General features: G+C 37.0%; 1 long non-coding RNA gene across 1 annotated transcript in view; it reads right to left on the bottom strand.

The window, feature by feature from the left end:
• Positions 1-4,741: 4,741 nt before the first annotated feature.
• The window catches only part of LOC121654459, a 43,688-nt gene continuing 26,374 nt past the window's right edge, over positions 4,742-22,055 (bottom strand). The window contains exon 3 of the long non-coding RNA XR_006012953.1: positions 4,742-5,150. This is a non-coding gene — a long non-coding RNA (uncharacterized LOC121654459). The remainder of the gene's footprint in view (positions 5,151-22,055) is intronic.

The following is a 22,055-nucleotide window of genomic DNA, read 5'->3' as shown; positions in this document are numbered from 1 at the left end:
AGAGGCAGAAAGAGAGAAAGAAAAAAAACCAAAAAGACAGGGAGCGATGAAAAGGAGGGCAGGTGCAAGGTTAAAGTAAGTTAACAAGAAACAAGCAAAGCTGTGTGAATAGAGAAAAATGAAGACAAAAGGGACAATTATGGTGGATAGAACCAACACATAAAACATCAATATAAAAATAAGCAATTAAAGGAAAATCCACTGTAAATTGTCTTTAGAAAATATGAATGAAAAAAATGCACTCTAGTGAGGTTCTATGGGAAAATGCCAAGCACTCGAGGGGGAAAAAAAGAGCAGATCAATGGGCCTGTACTGCTACCACGCAGCAATGCTGACTAGTCCAGGAGAGAAAGAAGAAATGAAAAAAAAGAGCATAAGGAAGAGGAAAAACTAAAAAGATCGGGGCAAAATAAAGGCAACTTTAGAACGCACTCAGCACAGGTCACTTAAATCTCAAAAGCAATCTAATGCATATTTTCAAAGCAATTCAAACATCCATGCCACTTGCCTCAATAATGTACAATCTCAGCATTCCTTAATACTGCCCATATTAATCACAGCTTTAGATCCTACCTTAAAAAAAACAAAGCGAAATATGATCTGAATGTATCTGATATGATTAAAGCTGTGAAAAAAATACCACATACAGAGCGCCGAAACAACCACAGGAGGGAATAATAAGAAAAAATATATAACGCCTGTTGCTGTAGTGCCTCTGCATGCTGCTACTCACCCTTCTTTCTCCATGTGACACTACTGTCTGTCTGTCTGTCTGGTCTCTTTGCTCCATCTGTCTCACATTTTCTTTCTGCTCTTTCTCAGCGCTTTAGTTTCGCTATATCACACCTCTCAGTCTGAGCCTGTGCCTCAGTAATTGCTTTCCCTCCTCTGCCTTGCATGCTTCATGGTTTGCAGGCTCAGTCCTCAGGGCAGACAAACTGTGGAACCTCTGCTTGCCCCTCTGCCTGTCACATATAGCGTCGAAACAGAAGAAGCAGAGTGGGGAAGTGGAAATAAATATCTATTCATTTCCTCCCACAGCTGAAATCACTTAGAGTACGAAGGCCTGGTATGTGCAAAGAAGGAGAGATACAGGAATGAAGAGGAATGAGTGAGAAAGTGTGGAAGAAAACAAGAACATACAGTAACAGTAAAGAGAAAGAAAGAAGGCAAGCACAGGAAAATAGGCAGTTACATTTTTATCTTACAATATCTGTTCTCAAGCTCCTGTTCATTTAAGGAAAAGAAAATCCTCCTCCAGTCGGCAAGTCCAGTTTTCTGTTCCTGTCTCTCTCGCCCTCTGTGTCTGTTAGAGTGACTGGGTATTACAGCATGCATTTCATGGAGAAAAGGAGGGTGGGAACAAGAGAAAAGGAGGGAGCAAGGGAGAGAAAAAGCACCAGTTCAGGGAGCGGTAAAGGAAATGTTACTGGAAGCGGGGTGGTTTGTTAATTTTATGTTTAATCAGTATTAGTCACTGTAAAGTTGTAGAAATGCCTCTTAAAAAGATGAGAGGTGGGATGGTAAGAAAGCGAGACAAATGGGAAGAAGAGGGAATTACCGGAACAGGGTTCCTCTGACAGGCAACACACAAAAGGCTCAGATCAGTGACAGCAGAAAAAATAGCCTGTGTGGTCCCACACTATAACACTCTTTCTCTCAATTGGTTTATCTCAAATTCCTGAGTAAGAATGTATTTTTTATTTTATTTTTTTTCATTTCAGGCTCAATTAGAAAAAAATTATCAACGGGCAGAGTTCTAATTTTTTTCTGCTCTCATTAATATTTTTATTGTTTTTTTTGTTTTTTTTGAATATCATTAGAAACATGTTTTTGTATATAATCCCAAAGTAGCTTCCTTTACTTATATATCCTCTCCAAATAAAATGCTAAGATGATACCAACCAAAAGGGAGTATCTATAAAAAAGTTTAATTAAGACGCGAAGATTCCATGAGGAGGGTGGACTTTGAATAGGGGGGGTTATACCTCCTGCTGTATACTGTAATGCATTACCCCAGGACCACAATGAAACACCTAACACAAAAAGGAATGCATAAAAAAAGGAAAAACATTTTGCCTGCACAAGGACAGAAATATACAAAGCAGAGTAATTATATACTGCCAAAATAACCCCAGCAGATTAATGTTGTGTCTACTGTAACTGAGCGCTCACACACTTGCCAAAGCTGCCCTCTACTAAGGGCCCCTTCATAATTCTTTTCCAAAGAGCTTCTTACCCCACCTCTGTCGAACCCAGTGGCCATGGGACAGAGAGCGGAGTCTAAGTGGAAACAGCCACCATGACAGTCCCTGCACACATCTGCACACAGCAGCATATACGACCTTAACCGGACTGCATCCAGTGTCTTGTAATATCTTTTGAACTTGTTCAGACCAAAATCTGCATCATCATACTTTTATAAAAACACAAAGTTATTGAAGGAATGATTAATTTTCACAACCGTGTTCTTTATTATTTGTACAACTGCTTCCAGTTAGCTGTATTACTTTTGTAAATTAATATCTTTTAAAAATGTTTAACTCATAGAACATTTGCTTGCATGACCTATGTGGCATTACTGTCTACTCATGAGCACCCATGACTAAATATTCCAGCATCTTAGAGTGGTAGTTTAAAACATGTAGTCTCCAGCAGAGTTCAAAACCACACAACTAAAATACATCTGTGAAGAGCAGCTAATAGTCACAAGGTTTGAGACAAATCCCAGGACATTTGTTTGAACAAACCCCCACATTAAGCAATAAATCAGTGTATTTAAAATTGCTGTCAGGAACCTAGATGATTTCAGGGGTCTGTGGTTTTCTTGGTATGATGCAGTGAACGTTCTTATTGCCGGTTTTGATCACAGCAGTATCTTTACCGCATAGCTGCACAGAGGAAATATATCGGTTTTGGTTAAGTGAAACTAAACTTTGTACATAATTGACTTGCAAGATTGCTCTCCTTCCCCTGCGGCTGTTTGGTGTTTCTCTTCAGTGGCGTCTCTTTCATTAGAGCGTCCCACAAACCTCACTGCAACAGCACATTGGTGTTCTTAACCCAACTCTAAAACATTTTTCTGAAAATCATCCCTTGCTCTGATGATTTTGATTTAGTCTTCCTGCCACTAATAACGCCAGGTAACAGATGGTTGCAATGCTCATGTTAGTTTATGTATCACATAATTTTATCTTTGGCTGTGTTTTATAAATATGTGAAACCTTGTGTGAAACAAAGGAATCTAAAAGTTATAGATAATTATTTTATATACAGCTACAAAAAAACAAAACATTTACAATCAAAAAATAAAACCTGTACACATCCTCATATCACAAAGTAGTCAGTGTTTAAACAAACCATCAATATACAGTTAGTTGTGTTTCCTCAGGGAAAGCTAGGAGGCTGTACAGTTATCTCCTGTGGTGTCACTCTGAACTATACAACCTACTACCTCAACCTGCGGAACACTGGAGGAAACTGCAGGATCGCTGCACTGGGGGCGGGCGAGTACCTCAAGCTTAGACTGTAACTATATCTTCATGTTGGCGGGTATTATGTTTGGAGTTTAAAAGAAAATTAAATGAAGGAGTCAATTTATTTCTTCATTTTTTTTAATTAAACAAATTACATAAATAGCTAATCAAAAGCTTGCAGCACTGTGCAAATCTTTATATGAAGCTGCCATATTGAAATTCAGTAACATCATGCACAATGTCAAGTCATACCATCATTCAGCCCAGCCTTCCTTCTTTGGGTGGGGTCGCTGCATAAAGACGTCACATGTGGGATATGTTTGGTTGGGAAAATCCTGTATCCCCGGAATGAGGGTCAGTGTTGTTTAATTGTTAGAGCACAGATTATAAAAGCAATTCAAGTATTTATAACTACCCAGTCAAACATGCTTAAAAATTACTCTGTTAATCAAGCATTTTTTCTTAGAAGCATCAACCAGGTGCTGTATTTGCCAGGAAGACACATACCTATAGATACGAGCTTGTGCAGCCAGTCACCACAAGTTCGGATCTACGGGTTTGTGGCAGCTGGCATCAACCCTTTGAGAGCATGTAAGAAAAACAAAACTCACAAAACATTCAAAACAGCAAGTCATTCTGCGATCCAAACCTCTTTACGCCTCTCATTAAACATACCACTTCTCAGACCTGGCACAGAAGCCATGTGTACCCCAACAGACAACAAAAAACAGTCAATAACTTTTCACACAACATAGCTTTGAATGTATGAAAGTCTTTTTAAAGCTAAAACATAAAGCATCATGTACAAGATCATTGTATTTGAAGTTTTTAATTTTATATTTCTAGAGCAAATAATTGCATGATTATTAGGTATATATATATATATATATATATATATATATAAATTCAGCAGAGGCAAGCCTTTACATTTCACAATGGTACACTGAACAGGCCAGAGCACATGACTGAGGTGAGTGTTATGTTTGTATGACCTACTGATCACATTTTGTTGAGGTAAACATCTTTTCTTTTATAATGATACACAGGATAATATATGGTATGCTGTTAAAAATGATAACATCCCACTACGAATGATGAGTTTGATGAATCAATTTAAATCAAGTGAAAAGTATATGATATATGAGTATATGATATATCTAACGCGCAAGACATAAAATAAAATAGCAAAATATGAATAAATTCCTCAAAAAACATTACTAGACCGTTTTTGACTGTTAAAAAAGAAAAAAAGAGCAAAACAATCGCCAATAGAAATACCGCAGATAATTCTACAATAAATTCAAGATGTATTCTGAACTAAGACTACAAGATTTATTGCCAGATTCATGTTAATTCTGATAAATTATGCATTTTCATAATTTCTCTCCCTGGACATTACCAACAGCCATTAAAACAAGACAATATTTGACAAGGAATCAAATAGAAAACACCATCAAAAGACATGCACTACAGTAAAATAATCATGTATATGTTAAGAGATTAGAAATCATCATCAGAAAGAAAAGTAATAAATAAATAAATAAATAAGTAATTTAGATCGCCAACATACCATGAGGGCACAGGCTAAACCTGATGGTCAAATGTCGTCTGGAATCAGATGAACTCAGGCTTGAAGAGTAATGTAGGCCAGTGCTTCAGCGTAAATTAAGAAACCTGTTAAAACACACAGAAATCATCACAAACGGACAGTGAACAAAACATGTCTAACATTTAAACCTATTCATATGCACACTACACACTTACAAGCACGTGGTAATCCAAGCACACCCTTGTAGTAAACCACACAAATGACTAAAGACTACAGGCAACACTGAAGCAATTCAGTGATGGCAACAGAAAAAATAAGCTTCAAATAACACCCAAAAGTAAACACATAACATCTCCTTGTTCGCTCCCTGTTACGCCCTCATAACACGTTGTCCAGTCCCCATTTTCCAGGGTACAAAAACCTTAAATCGGCTTTTTAAAAAAAAGGTACGGCAAGAGAGAAATGGCAAAAGGTTGAATGCGGTAAGATGTGGATAAGGAGGAGTCGCAACGCAGGGCTGGCTACAGAGAAAATGGAATTTGTGACCAAGCAAAGGAAAGGGTGGTGTTTTCTTTTTTTCTTTTTTTTTTCTTCTTTTTTTGTGCTTCATTTTGCATGGCTTTTTTGGATCCCAGCAGGATCCTTGGCTGCAGCTCTGTCTCTTCTTAGTGCTGCCAAAATTTGGACATATCCCTTTGTCTTAACTCTGTTACATAAAATCAAATTGAGACATGAAAAAAGACATAACAGAGAAAAGAGGGAACGGATCTGCCAAGAAAAGTACAGTGAAAGTTATTAAAGAAAACAGCAAGTAGAATATGAGTTTAGTAGCTGAATGCAAAGGAAAGAAAATTAAAAAAAAAATTAAGCTAAAAACGGGGTTTTTCGCGTCAGAATATTTTTTCTGCATCAACATAATTTCCAAAGTGCAAGCTGCAAAGTGTGTCTTCTCTGCTGCTAAAACACAGCAGCCGAAGCCTTTCCAAAGCTATGCCACGTAGTGAGAGAGGGAGAGAAAAAGCAGCCACTTTCTCCCCTTTCCAAAATGGCTGAGGGCCGGGAGAGAGCAGCTCTGAGAAGAGGAGAAGTGCTCCCTGTCCTGCTCAGGGGAGGGATGGGCGATTCAGCGAGCATCTCTCTCCCGTGTCCCTCTTCTCACTCCTATATTGCCACCTTTGTGAGTGGACGAATAGTGTACAGCTGTTATGAGTCTATAAGAAACTCTACTCGGCCCATCATGCAGGGGAGGCTACAACTGTAAAACAGTACGTAATACTTGTATTGCTTATTGTGTATCTCCCACCTTCTCAGATCTTAATACTTTATACTTGTTGTCTGCGTTGCTTGTGAGGCTGTTTTGATTTTTCAATGTAAATGTTGTATGATTACTATACTGTACATAAGCAGAAAAGACACATCAGTTAATGACATAATCTGATAAGAATATGATTATATGAATATTGTAATTTTAACAATATTCTATTATAATTTCTGTGTGGCCAAGGGACTTATTTCTTTAGAAGACAATATCACAATTTAAACTTTTTAGTTTGTCCTTTTTGTTCACTTGTGTTACAATAATGTCTTCACTATGCTGTCTCTTACACTGTCATGTAAGTGCTCATAATAATAATTATTATTAATATTAAACCACAACTACTGATTTATTCAAATGGATTTCAGTGGGTGTTTTTCATTTGTCCCATTTCTGACGTCACATCAGTACACAGTTAAGTAGCCTCATTGCTGCAGCTAATTATACTACACTCTCATCAAAGTACTGTTAGTGAAGTATCTCAAGGCTCTATCCAGGGGCCAATTTTGTTTATTGTCTGTCTTATCTACTACCATCCCTGAAAAGCCCTACAGATTGAAGACAGGCAAAAGACTGCTTGCAATTACAATAAAAGCTAAAAGAAAAAACAGTGATTATAAACACTGTTTTCTACAATGGATAGAAAATGTAGAAAGCGTTTTAATAAATGAAACAGTCACAAAGGAGTGTGGCTGTTTATACAATGTAATGAAAGATGACGAAAAATCATCATTGTAGTTGCTATGATCATTTAAAATGTACATTCTAATCTTTTTTTATTTAATCTTTAACTACAGTAAATGCTTCATTTACTGTAAAGAACCATCTGTTTTAGACTGAAATAGTTATTCCTGTTAGAACAATCAGACATGAGCAACATTTTCCAAACAATACAACTCGTTTACAATATATTTGAATCCTACATCTGAGATGTTGAACCACCTGTAAGCCAAGCTGTAGCAAAATCAAAGGCATTGTTTCAGAATAGCTGTTCTACACTCTTGTGCAACTCATCATTCATCCATCGTCATCAGTGAATGGCCCTTCCACTTAAATGTCCTTAAGAAGACAATTAAAAAAACAACACTAGTTGGATTTGGCTGTGGCATCTAGTCACCAAAGAATAAGTTAAAATGTAAAAAACCTTAATACGGATTCAAGTTTCATGAGAAGCTATATATGCAACAAAAATAAAAATAAATAAATAAATAACCAATAGATAAATAAAAAATACCAGACAGTTCCACCCATGCATTTCAGTTTGTTGGTGTTATTTAAAAAAGGGCAAATGCTGGGTTCAGGATATTAAGTGTCCTGGATACCAATTTTGCCACAGCATGCCAATGGGCTGCTGTCTGCTCCATGGTCACCACTTGAATCTAAATGAACAGATTTGACTTTTAGGACATTGCCAAGAACCCTGTCACAGTGCCGACACAGAGAAGGGCCTCTCCAAAAACAGAAGGCTGAAGAAAACAGAGTGACCGACATGGGCATAACCCCAAACCTCAAACAAGGTAACCCTTTAAAGCCACTCTTGGAGCCTGGGAAAATAGAGGAAAAAAAAGAAAAACAACTGCTAACAACCGGCAAAAATCAGTATTAAGGAATTTTTATACTGTGGCTTTTTGTCTATATGTGACAGATAAACCTTGTAATTGATTGCAGTAGTTTTCTTTTGTTTGTTTGTTTGTTATATATATATATATATATATATATACACACTGTATATATGGAACTGTAGACGCTAACGAGTCTACAAAAGAGACTGAAATAAAAATCAGTTCACATGTGAATTGTAATCAACTCACAAATGATTGCAAAAGCCATACCTCAGCTGTACAAAGAGGAAGCCTTGTTTGTGGCATTTTCTTCCCATGCAAAAGAAGAAAAGCTGGACACACATCAAAGTTACTGAAACCTCTGCAGCACATGAGGCAATTTTACACATTTTTAGCAAGTACTTATAGAGATGTCAAGCTAAATCAAATCTAATAGTTTGATTTAAGAATCAATTTTAAAAAGGTAACCATAAGAAAGACTAGCCAATTGTATGACTCCCAAACATTCACAACCCTAGAATTTACTCAAGAAATCCGAACTTTATTGTTTTATTGTATCAATATTTTTGTTTTATTGTATGGATTATTGTATTCTTTTGAGTGTAAAGAACTGTCTCACTGGAACAAGCTGACCTTTCAAGTAATGTCAGCTGATAACAACCCTCTTGTATTTCTCTTTCTTCACTGGTCTTAAAATATACTTCATCATTAATATTGTGGTATCACTACAGCTTGTGGAGTACAATAAAAAAAATGCTGTGGAAGGCAGCCTCTATTTTCTGTTTTTCCTTCATGCCCTCTTTAAGGTATGTTCTCTTGTTAGAGCAAAGCTTCAACAAGCTACAAGAATTTAATCTCATTCAAATAACAGTCCTATATAAATCAGATAAAATTAGTTATAATGCCTTTACATTTCCTTGTCATGAGCTGAATATATAACTCTGATAAACATTCAGGACTATGATACACATTATTTATTTTGTGTTTGTTTGTTTTTATTAGTTTTTTGCCACATGATGAAAAAAAAAAAACTATTTTCACTCCAATTGTAATTTTTGCCCTTGGAATAATAAACAATAAATGTGTAAATTTATCCATAATAGTGTATCACAACATGGGTATTACTATATGTAGGATGATTGATTTAATTAATTTTTAAAAAATGTGAAAATTGCTTAACCTATTAGGTCTAGATGAAACAAATTTCCCTTTAAGATATGGAGCAACATTTGTGTGCTTGTGTTTCTATTACATAAAGTTTTTAAAATACACTAATTACTGCATACCATCATTTATTCTAATTACTAAACCCCAGTAACTTCTTACTAGAATATGCTTTATCAAATACAATTGTGGTCCAGCAATTCCAGACAGGATTCCTGTCTGAAGACAATTAAAAAAGTAATATAATAAATAAATAAAATCATAATCATTTCCTCAGTCGCTACAAAGTTTGGCATCAGCCATTTGCAGTGCCTGCAAATGGCTGATTGTTTGGCTCCAGCAGTCAAAACATGAAACAACCACCCACAGTCCAGCTTGTCTGAGTGATTATCCGAATAACTTGGACAAATACCTTAAATCTTCAGTAACATCTGTGACATCAACTCATGCTTAAAAGTATAAAGTCTGTAAAACATACATGTGGAGAGGGATATAAGACGTATGTAGTATATGAAAGACACACTCACAAAGCCTAATCATATAACCCTGGGGATTTATTTGGGGTATAGAGGGTACATTTTAATTATAATATCACAGAAGTTATTTTGCCAAATCACAATTCTAAATTTCACACATTCATGACCATAAAAATATTAAAATCAAACTCATTTGATTTTAGCAAACTAAAATGCTTTTGTTGTTGAGCTGTTCACTTGATTTGAAAGTAGACACTAAGATATGCTTTTTATTTATGTATTTGATCTCTTTTAGACTATTTGGGCTTTTCTTTTTACTGTGTACATGCCTTATCTCAGTTTTGCTGCTTTTTTTTAATGTGCTTTATAAATAAAGTGGTATGGTATGGTACTCATCTGTCTGCTGGAGATGGAAATAGAAAAACAAAAATAAATTCACATAATAATTTCTAAGTAATTACTTATATACATTACTGCCTAGAGTATAGCTCAAATTAACTTGAATTAGTGATGTAACTAATGTCAGTTACCTTTTATTAGATGTAAATGTTAACAAATACACAATATAGGTGGATGATAAAGCCCAACTAATTATCATCACATTTACTTGTTTTGTTCACTCTGTGTCAGGGCTTTCTTCTATAGTGGATTATATTTAGCATTATCTATGCATTGGTATTGACTGAGGTATGCATTAGATTTTTGTGAGGAAGAATGTCATGAAGATTTTATCCCAAATCAAGCCACTGCAGAAGAATTAATATTTTAAAGCTTCACTGTAGCGTGCACTTGGACAAGAGAGCGTGATAAAGCTCCGGTTGATGACACCACACAGCAGCTGTATTATTTACTGAACATTTTCAGTCACTCTTTTACGTCTTTGTTTCTTGATGTTTCAGTCCATTTTTATCTCTTTGCCCCCCTTTCATCTAACCCATCTCTTCCAGTTGCTTGTCCGTCATTGTTCCCTCCTCTTGCTTACTCCATCAAATATTCTGCTCACGCACAACTGCGGCACCCTCTCTCCAGTCCTTCCCATTAATCCACACCACAGACATCTTGGCCCACTGTCTCGTCTCCCTGTCAGTGTACAATCAGAAGTCTTAAAGTCTAGGCTGTTTAAGTAGATAGCGCCTGAACATTTTTCACAGGCCATGAAGTCCACTGCTGAACACAGACAGACTGTGCTGGAGACCATAAGCTCCCTTCCTCTAAATACTGCTTATTGGAAAACATAGCACAGCTTCAAGCAAAGGTCATATCAGGATAAGTGGAACTCTCAATCTAATGCTCATAACGCATACAGCATCTAATATGTGTGTTCAGCAAATGCTTATCACTGACTTGCTCCTCCACAGGAAAAAATACCACAAAACCAAAAGCAATCTGAAACCAAGTCTGGCTAGCTGTTGATTCGTGCTTAGCTCTGCCTGTCTCAACCAGGTTTGGCCACTTTTTGCAGGTGGTGACGATTTTGACTTTATTATTGTAGAGAACATTTTATCTAGAACATACAACATACTTACTTCAGAGGTTTCTGAGAATTGCTCTGCCAAAAAGTTATTTATTTATTATTAACAAAAATAGTATTAGTTCATATCTATTTATCTCACATATATAACAATAAATACATAAAAAGAAACAATAAATAATATACATATATATACACATATATATATGTGTGTGTGTGTGTGTGTGTGTGTGTGTGTGTGTGTGTGTGTGTTTTTTTCTGGTTTATTCTTGACAGACTGAACTTTTGAAATGCTATATTTTCTATTTTACTGGTATAAGAACTTTAAAATAGACTTGAAGAGAAAATTTTAAGGTTAAGTGGTTTTGGGCTGTACTGGAATGTTTGATAACATAAAACTGTGTAAATCAGACAAACTTAAACCTATTCATTACAGCATCCTGCTTCTTTATTTTGCTTCTAGAAGTTAAAAAGCAAACACAATGAAATAGCAGGGGTAACACTGTGAAAAAAAGATGTAATTACAGTACTAATTACTTCAGTTAAATAAATCTGCAGCATCCGGTGGCTAGTACTAATCACTTTATGAATGCAGCAAATCCTCAATATTAACACATCTTCCATGACAGGAGGAAGAGTGTGGGGTCAAGGAGGGGGAAAAGGAAATGCAGAGATGTGCAAGGACATTAAAAGCAATTCCTTCAGAACTGCCAGGGAAGCAACTCAACATGGACATCAAGGAACAAAATAGAGAATCTGATTTTCTTTATTTGTTTTAACTTTTTTCTCTAAATGTCTACTTTAATCTGGCAGTGTACAGAAACAAACTGTGGACAGAAACAGTAATACCAGATATTCATTTTGGTTGGATTTTACCCCCTTCATCTTCCATTCCTCAAAAAAAAAAAAAAAAAAAAGGGGGGCTCAAGTTAGATTTTACAGCAGAGCTTAGAAATAGTTCACAGTGCCTCATCAACCACCCTCCTCTTTTGACATTTCTTTCTTTCTTTCTCTCAGCCTCCACTCCTGCCGTTTCAGACCCTTATTTCCCTGCCCTCCTTCCCCACCCTCCTGGCTCTCTCATTCATTCAGTTTCATTTTGAACTCTGCACTTGTAGACAGGCAAAGAGGGTAGCTCCATGGTTACCTGGCACCAGGCCATCTCATTACACTGCCAATTGATTCTGGTCTGCCGCCATGTCCGCTGCCCACCTCCCCACCCCCCACACCATCTCTGCACCCCAGACTGTCTGCAGCAAAGGAGATTTCAGAGCACACAGGATGGAGACCAATAGCTTCACCTATGTTCATCAAACTTAAGCATGTTTACACGCACCTCTGCACACAAGACGACAAACAAACTCACTTACCGAAAGAGTATGTGGAATGCCTTCCTCAAGAGTCCAGTTGTGCATGTACGCTTAATATTTGACAACTTGTTTGATCCTATACCATCCAATAAGAGTACAAGTCAGTCTTGGCCTCGACTGCAGAACAGAATGATTAAACAAAACCTTTCATCCTATATCTGACATCTGTATTTATCCAGTCCAATCCAATCCAATCCACTTTAAATATATAGCACATTTTAAAAACAAAGAGAAAGTCTCCAAAGTGCTGCACATCAACAGTACTGATTTAAATATATATATATATATATAAAGATAAAATAAGTTAAATAAAAAGTAAAAAATGAATAAAACTAAATAAAAAGACACAGAGGACCACACAACTCACGCGGTGTTAAACGCCAGAGAATAAAAGTGAGTGAATGTATTATCAGACCAAAAACATTTCCTGTTAAGATAAAACTTTTCATCATACATTGAATGCTCTTCAGAGCAAGAAATAATGCCGAAGAAAAAGGCACAAAATATTTTTTGTATAAATCTTTTCTGTGCTACATGGCATTGATCAAATATTAAAGCAATTTAATATTCAGTGCTTCATTCAGTGCTTGTCCCAACTGAGACAAAACACTGGACTAAATCACATATGGAATAATATGCACCTCAACAAGAACAACAGTATATTTGTGGGCCTGAAAGAGAGTCCAGGGTGTGTTATTACTGTATGTTTCTCTGAATACCGAATTAGCCTCAGCGACAGACTTTTGACTCCAGTGTAAGATCTCACACAACAATCTCAAATACTGATGTTACCACCTCTAAAACGGCATCTTTCAGTGGCCCACACTGGAGCAAACTGTAAATAGCTTGGATGTAGACTCAAACTTTCATGTTTTACAGTGAGTCACAAATTTCATGACACCAAATAAAATCTCCATGCAGCAGCAACCCAAATTATGTAAAATACTCACTTCACATAATTTTGTGCAGCCTAGAGCCAAACCCAACCAGTCAGGATCAACAATTAATGACTCATCTTGCCCATGAGACTTTCAGAGGGAGTGAACATGGGGTGGTTTCACTGCTGAGACTTCATCGTACAGAGCATCTGTCTAGGTGTGACTCAGACATAGCTTACCACTCCTGACACTGCTGGCAGATGCCATGGTTGCGGCCTCTTGCTCATGGGGGATTTCAGAGGATCTGAGGTCAAAGGGATTTTGAGGCCACATAAGAAGACTTCTACTGTGCTAGATCATCGTCATATTCAACAGCCAATTATTTACAGTCCAGTTTAAAGTATAAAAGACTGACTGTGGTAGTTTTTCTGTCATAATGACACTATTTTAAAGTAATCTGCAGTGATTAGTTCAATATTGAGAATGTAAAAGTGGTTTCTAACTTTTCTGAGTTTCAAGGAGTCAGTTTTTTTCCTGAGCTTAGCAGAACATATCAAACTAAGCGTTTCCTCATTTACACCATGCAAGTGCTCCTCCACCTAACTATCTACCTGCAGTTACTTAACATTCATATTTTTATTTACATCCATGATCAAAGAAATTCAGTTTTAAGTAGTTACATAAATTGGACTGACTGAGATTTGACATGAACGAAAACAATGCTCAAAGCATGATCTTCATTCACAATCAAAAGATAATTCATATTAAACTACAATCAAAATTTAAACTAAATCAGCATGTTTTACTTACAGTAAGGTAGATTAAATCAAATGAGTACAATTGCTTCCAAAATACTTGCAAATCAAATCCAAACAAAAGATGCTATTTGTTTTACTTTAATTAGTTCACACAATTAATTTAACATTTAGTTTAGAAGTGATTTAAATATTGTCCTGCAGTAGGACAATCTGGGTCTATGTAAAAACTCATGGCCTATTACAATCCACATTCTTTACATTAGCTATTACATATTACATGCCATACAGCCATATGATATCTGATACATTACTTTTATATTGTCATTACTAAAATGCTGGAATAACGATTTTGATAAAGAAGTCAGTATAGAGACTTCTGAGTGCAAGTTTCTTTTGAAAAACTAAGGATTAGAGATGGGCCTCCCCATTGTGGGGCCCCTTTCCTGTACATGCACACGGGTTGTTTAAGGACACACTGAACCAGGCTACCCGATCTAGGGAAGGGGCCAGGCAGGGGGAACAGTGACGGTACGGCCAAGTGGAATAAACTCTCATAGAAATCTAAGAGCTCCAGCTGCTGGCTTAATGCAGGAGGGAGTAGAGAGGGCAGGAAGAGAGAGAGAAGACTGGCTCGTGTAAAGAGAGAGGGAGGAGCCTGTTCTCCAGGAGGATAGAGTAGGCCGGATTTGTGGACTCAGTCTGGACTCAGCCGGCAGTGAAGGGGAAAAAAAAAAAGAACAAAGGTGGAGATTAGTGAAGGGTGGTTAGCGTACTTCAAAGTTATAGTACAGGTGAGACAAACATAAATATTTCTGTTAGAACAATCTATAATTTGTAACAACATTCAGAAAGATAAGTGTGAATTTAGATTATTTTCATGAACAACTCCAGATTGTAACGCAGCAGGTTGGAGTTGGTCTTTTATGAATGACAACCTGTCACACCTGCACTATTAGAAGAAAGAGGGTGCTGCCACGCAGATATTCTTCTTTTACCCCCGCCTTCTTGCCCCCTCTCCATTTACTCTCCCCTCATTACCTTTCTCCCCCTCTCTTGCGTTCCTCTCCTTCTGTTGCTCCCTTTACTGTGTGAGTGTGTCTGGGTCCTGCTGGAGAGGCTTTGTCTGTGAACACTGGAGCCCTGACCAGCTCATGGGGGCCCAATCCATGAATAACCACACAGTGAGAGCCGCTCTTTCACTTCACACCACTTTCTCTTCGGGAATGCCTGAGCAATGAGGTAAGGAACTCATGCACACACACACACACACACACACAAACGTACAAAGAACACTCACACGTTTTCTCACTTTCTCTACCTTATACACACACACACACACGAACACATCCATATATACACTATACTTCACACACAAATTGAGTGAGTCATGCAGTGATGAAAAGCCAGTGTTTTGTGTGTGAACCCTCTCACCCAAGACTAACATCCTGAGAGCCTTTCTCCTCCATCAGTCCCTGCCAAGCTCTGCCTCTAATTAAAGACCATCGGGTCCAATAGCACTGGCCCAGCTTCCCCTAGACCATGCCCCTTCCCCAGCCATAGAGGTCCAGAGCAGACTAGAGTCTATGTGGAATGTGAATGACTGTGGTGATTAACAGCGTCTCAGGATTTCTAATTCCCATTAAATGGTGTGCATGGCCACAAGACTGGTGCCAGGGGGGGCTAATAGATAGATTTCAACTGTCAAATGATAGTCCACAGAAAAATTTCAGCAAACATGTTCAGCTCCAGTCTAAACTTTACATAAAGTAATCATAGACTTGAATGTCAAAGCAATATTGCACATGAACTGGGTTTTCCATTATTTGACATGTTAATTTTTTTTAGGGCCAGAAGATGGTAGCTTTTCTGTGCCAGCATAAAAAGGCAGCAGTTATCTGAATAAAAAAAAACCATTGGGACAAGTCCAACAATTTATAGGGTCATTAGAAACAATAGGAAAATCCAACATGCTTATTGAGCAGATCTTAGAGAGAAAACTAGATTCATACAAGTTAGGATGTTACTTGGAGCTGATTTTTAACTTCGGTAATCCCGTCATCACCAGCTCAAATGTTTGTATGTAAGTACAAGTTACTGTAGTTGTGGCCACTTCTTTAGTCTAGAAGATGACTCAAAATAGTCAGAATCAGCTGACGGGAAATTGGTTAGAATGGTCAGGAACAATTCAGGAACCACCGAAGAACAGTCCTGCTATTAACTTTTGTCTAGAGTTTATATGTTCACTGGCTTGCTGTAACAAAAGGAAGTTGTACTTCAAAAACTGACACCTTCAAGCTAGACTAAAGTTTCCAACTGATTTTATGGACAAATAAAAATACTTATGAGGGAAGGTTTTATGGTCAGATGAGACTACGATTGATTTGTTTGGCTAGAACGACTTATGTTTACATGCACTGCAATATTTTTAAACTTAACTCAATTAAGACATTGCCTTGAATAAGACACTGCCATGTAAACAGCATTTTTGATTGCTTTAATCCAAATAAAGCCATACTTCGAGTAAGTAACAACCAACTACTATGTAGACATAAGTATACCTTTACTTTTAAAGCATTACATGCTTATGTGTAATTAGAAATTTTACAATATGCAGTAATGCAAGTTCTTTAGTAAAAATAAAAAAAACAATTACACAGAACTGAGAAACCCAAATTCCATGCATTTTGATGATTATTGATGAAGAAGGCATTGAATATACACAAAGATTATAAGAAGGATGTATAGTAAAGGAGACTTAATGTGGCCATGAATCATTATTCAGTCAGTACTTTCTGATAACCTAAACAGGACTATGAAAGGAATGGTCTTTGTGTTACATTACTTAAAATGCTTCAACATAATGTCTCCATAGAAACAGCCCAATGGGCAAAAAAACTGCTATTCATGTAAATGCTTTTATTGACCAAATATTTAAATAAGTAGAAGTGAGATAATAAACACAGTGGTGATAGCTTTAAACCATGAGTTAGACAGCTGAAACTCAGACACGGTTAGATGTTACAGCAGTAAATGACACAACATACATCAAGGCTGAGTTGAAGAAGCAGCCATTCAAAAACAATTCTGCCAAGAAGAGTTTCAAATACCCAACCAGACATCTGGTAAAAGTTTGCTGACAGCACTTGTATGGTAAAGGGGCACTTTGGATGTTGTGTAGATAAAATGTGATATATAAGTACACCACAGTTTGTGCGCTGTCAGAGCTGTCAGTTAATAAAACCCCAAAAATATTTTTAACTATGCATGCCATTCTAAACACTGTGTGGTTGCTCTATTTGGCTGTAATTACTGCTGAAGGACATACGCAGTCAAAGCAGCCAACAAGCGTTTGAGGGAGAAACTATTCCATCTGTGTGAAAAGTACTGTATGTTTAAGCTGTGACTGAATCTTAATTTGTCTGCTAAAGTGTTATCTGAAATATTTGTGCCACAATGTGATTTGCATTGAATATCTCAGTGAATCAACCAAAAAGCTTGTGCAACTGCACTACATATTGCAAGATAGGGCTGCAACGATTAGTCGACAATAGTCGACAATAAAAATAGTCGACAACAAATTTAGCCGTCGACTATTGTCGGCAAAAAAAAAAAACTACAGAGTGAGACATCGTCTTCTAATCCTATCTCTGCTGAGAGTTGCATAATGCACATGCGCAAAGAGGGGAAAAAAATATAGAGTGAGACACATTCTTCTTTTTTTTATCTCTGCTGATAGTTGCACATGCGCCATAAAGTCCGCCAGGGGGAAAATATGGTGGCAGACCAGGGAGGAAAACCGCGGCGGAGAACGTTAAAAGTCTGGGATAACTTCACGTTAAACTTACAAAATAAATTAAATACATGTGAGATTTGTAAAGCGGCCCTTGTGTACCATGGAAGTACGTCTGGAATGCCTGAACATTTAAATAGGTAGCATGTCAGACTTACTTAACAACCTCATGCAAGATTTCAAAGCTGAAAGTGAAATAAGATCCATATATAATAATCATGGGATACATAATCCGATTGGTCGACTAGTCGTTTTAATAGTCGGTGACTAATCGACCATCAGAATAGTCATTAGTTGCAGCCCTATTGCAAGATAGTATTATGTGAAAAGATTACTGTTAGCCTTCAAAGAAAATGGTTGCTCCAGTAGCCATTAACCTCAATAACTGCAGAATCTAATGCAAATAAGCATTAAAGCAACATTGGTTTTCCAATCTTAAATGCTGTACTTCTGATTTATTTTGATGGCACACTGACACTCATTGTGCACATCCCTGTACATCGTCATTGCCTTGCAATGTCCTGAGGCTCAGAAACGAAACTTCACAACTTTTTTTTTTCCAACCTGGGGCTTCATGTGAAAGCCAAGCTTTGCTTTATGGCATCACCAATGAGCAACATTGCTGATTCAGCAAAAAAAAAAAAAAAAAGCTTAAGAGGGTATTATCGGAGAAAGCAATGACAAGAAAGAGAGAAAATGGAAGAAAAATGATAAGACCAGATTCAGCATCAGACTGCCATTTACTGGCTGGAGAGAGCTTAAGAGAAGAGACAGGATGCAAGACAGATGCTGAAAGAGCCTTCATTAGGGGTCACCAAAGTTCAGTAGAGCAGCTGTAGGCTACAGTGTTTGAAGTACACAATTCTGATTCATGAAAAGTCAATACTCTGTGTTAGCAGAAGAAATTTACCACAAAATTTTATTGTAGTTTTATGTTTAATATCAATATGTTTAATATCAAACACAGGCCAAATAGATGCTTAACACTGTACAGCGCCAATTCACAGGACCATAGTTCTGCAGATTCAGGATGTAGCTGGCCACATAAAACCTGAATATTTTCCAGCCCTGGTGATTACTTGTTCATATTTGGTGATTAACACCACAACAGAATGACACTGTCCCCACAAACGACAAATGGTAAACATCTGATTAAGTATCTAAATGAATTAAGTCATAAAAGGTAAAATTTCCCAAATAAAGAGTAGCTCAAATTAATTTTGATGAAGGCCACTATACATTAACACATATTCACCCATCATATTGTTAAATACTGAACAGAGTTATGTGTGGGGACAGAAATTAGTTTTTACAGACTTTGTTGAGTGGAAAGATTCTTGGCCTCCTAAAGTAAGTCACAATAATTCAAATTGCTTGTCACAGCAGGCCTCCTCCCCGTTCCCCATATTTGGGTCAGCAAACCCAGATCCTTGAAAACTGTCCTTCAAAATTTGAAGGTGATGTCATAGACACTGCATCCTCATAATGTCTACAGGCAGGGGTCACGCCTTTCACCTCTAACAAGTTACTCTTTTTCATTTTGGACACACTCTGGAACTGCGTCACCAAGTCATTTTGATAAACAACTAGCAGAGAACTCTTGTTTGGAAAAAGCCACCATTACGCAGACATTACCAGACCGTTACACATGTCTGCTGTGGGGGAGGAATAAAAGAGCCAATGATATGAATCTATGAGATGGGAGTAATTAGTCAGAAAGAGAAAGACAGTAAACAAATAGCAATTAACTTTTACAACAAGTCTTTGTCTGACAATAACAGTGAATCATGACAAACTATCAATAGCCTTTTCTAAATAATTCCTTACCTTTTTCATTTCATGAATGTGACTTGCTTTTTACTTCTTAATTCTCAACAAAATACAGAAATCTATTCTACTAATTCTCGGGGTTCAATAAATAGGCAATTAATAAGGACCAAATAAAAGAATCTCTTAAATTTAAGTGTTATAACTATGGTTACATTTTCGTGTGCTTCACTCAAAATCTGGTCTGTAATCGAATGCTTTTGAATGATGCCTGCTTATTGCTTGTGGTGAGTGTGTGTTAGAAAAAGAGTGAAAAGAATTGCGAGCGAATGACCTTGTATGGAAAAGATGTCTTCACAGACCACAGAGGCAACTGCTTAAAGCTGCTTCTTAGAAACAAGCTTGGAGAAAGACTCTAAAAGACTCCTCATGTAAATCATTATTATATAAATGGTAGGCTATACAAATATATACACGAAAATGTAATAAGAGTACATAAACTGACATTTGTGTACATAGGCTCAAACACTCGCTTGTCAGACTGGTCAAATACTAAAAAAGATTTCTTGCCTCCATCATTGTTAACACCCATAATTCTTGGCTGTCTGACAGATTTTAATCCTTGTGTCACTTCCACAGTGACGATATTAGGGGAGGTTGTGAACTATTTTTTATTCATGGTCAATATATTTCTTCTGTTGCACAAATACCGAGCTTTCAGAAAATCCTGTAGGTCAAACTAAGGTCACAATAGAATTTTAGGGCTTAATGAAACTGAAAGAAACTATGAACTGGCAACATAAAAGTTACAAACAACACATAATTCAACACTTACATACAGTGTAAACACAGGCCTGTCTAGTCCAAGATAATAAAACAGCACCACTTTTTTAAATGTACCCTTAAATAATTTGTTTTTTTCCAATGTAAGAACAATAAAAAAAAAGAAAAAAGAAAATAAACAAGAAAAAATCACCTCACACTTCTGTAATAATTCCTCTTCATACATGTTCATTTAGTTACCACTATTCAAAGAACAAAATGGACCTATAACTTGTCTAAAATCTAGGGTCAGATTTCAAAAGAGCAGATACTTCATATTAAGGTCAGTAGATCAGAAGAATGATTCAACCATGTTTGTCTCGCTACAGAAAGCCTTTTGTTTCAAAAGTAATGAATTGCACAATGTTTAGGGTGTGTCTTCCCAATACCACACAAGACATGATTCAGAACAGTGGAAAGTCATGAAAAGCACAAAAAAAAGTCATCAATTTCAGAAATCAAGTAAATCAAGCATGGGTAATCTTACAGCATAAGGGTGTGTAGACTCTTCTGTGGTTTCCTGTGTTTGTCTGATGACTCAGTGCACTTTCACATGTCAGTAAATGAAACAAACGGGTCACTCAACCACATTTCCACTACAAAAACTGAATCCTCGACCACACACACATACACACACAAATAGTTCACAATCTGAAAGACAGACGTGTGTATTTGTAATTGACTGTAGCTTGCAAAAATTGTAGCACCCTACACCAAATTATCTTTTACTTGAGATTATACATTGAAAGAGGAAATGAGATTTTTACAGATGAAACATTAGTCATTATTCAGAATTATCATCATTATTATTAGGCCAGTTGATGCACATGTCAAAGCTTTATAAATGCACTGACTTTTTAAACCTTGTCCCAAGACTCAGCAGCTATGGGTTCTTATATCTCATAACATAACACTGCATTCTTCTGGATGGAAATTTCTGATGTTTCTCCAGGTATCTGTTGGAGCCACTTCCCAGTGTGGGACACATGGCCCCCAGTGCTTCAATGACCACTGGTACTACTGTTGCCTTCACCTTCCAGGCTTTCTCCAGTTCTTCCCTGAGTTCTTGGTATATTTCCAGTTTCTCGTGCTCCTTTTTCCTGATATTTCCATTGTTGGGATGGCTACATCAATCACTACGGTTTTCCTTTGCTGCATATCCATGATCACAATGTTGGGTTGGTTGGCCACCATCATTTTGTTGGTCTGTATCTGAAAGTCCCACAGGATCTTAGCCCTCTCTTTCTCCTCCACCTTGGGAGGTGTTTCCTACTGTGTACTATACTAGTTTGAAAGAAGAAGGGTTTTCTTTTATTTTATTTTTAACCTTTTGAACATCAAGATGCTCAACAATCATTAATTCTTTCAATTCTTGACAAAACCACTATATCTGCCACAGTCCCGTTCTGTTTTGCTGCCGCCATTGAAACTCATTACATTACGTAACCCCCATGTGGTTCAAGCATGCGCAGAAACTCCACCACAGAAGTGATTGGAATCGTTTAAACATATTTATTTTTTTAATTTTTTTACTGCTGATTCGATCGTGAAAACTTTTAAACCACAACTCTTAATCAGACTGAAAAATCTTTCCGATCGAAGCACTGGATCAGCTGACATGTTCATGTGATGCATTTTTATTCTAATTGGTCTGATT

Source organism: Melanotaenia boesemani, chromosome 15, assembly GCF_017639745.1.
Source record: "Melanotaenia boesemani isolate fMelBoe1 chromosome 15, fMelBoe1.pri, whole genome shotgun sequence".
Classification (NCBI taxonomy): Eukaryota; Metazoa; Chordata; class Actinopteri; order Atheriniformes; family Melanotaeniidae; genus Melanotaenia; species Melanotaenia boesemani.
Note: the sequence above shows the minus strand (reverse complement) of the source record. Positions and strands in the feature narration are given on the sequence as shown.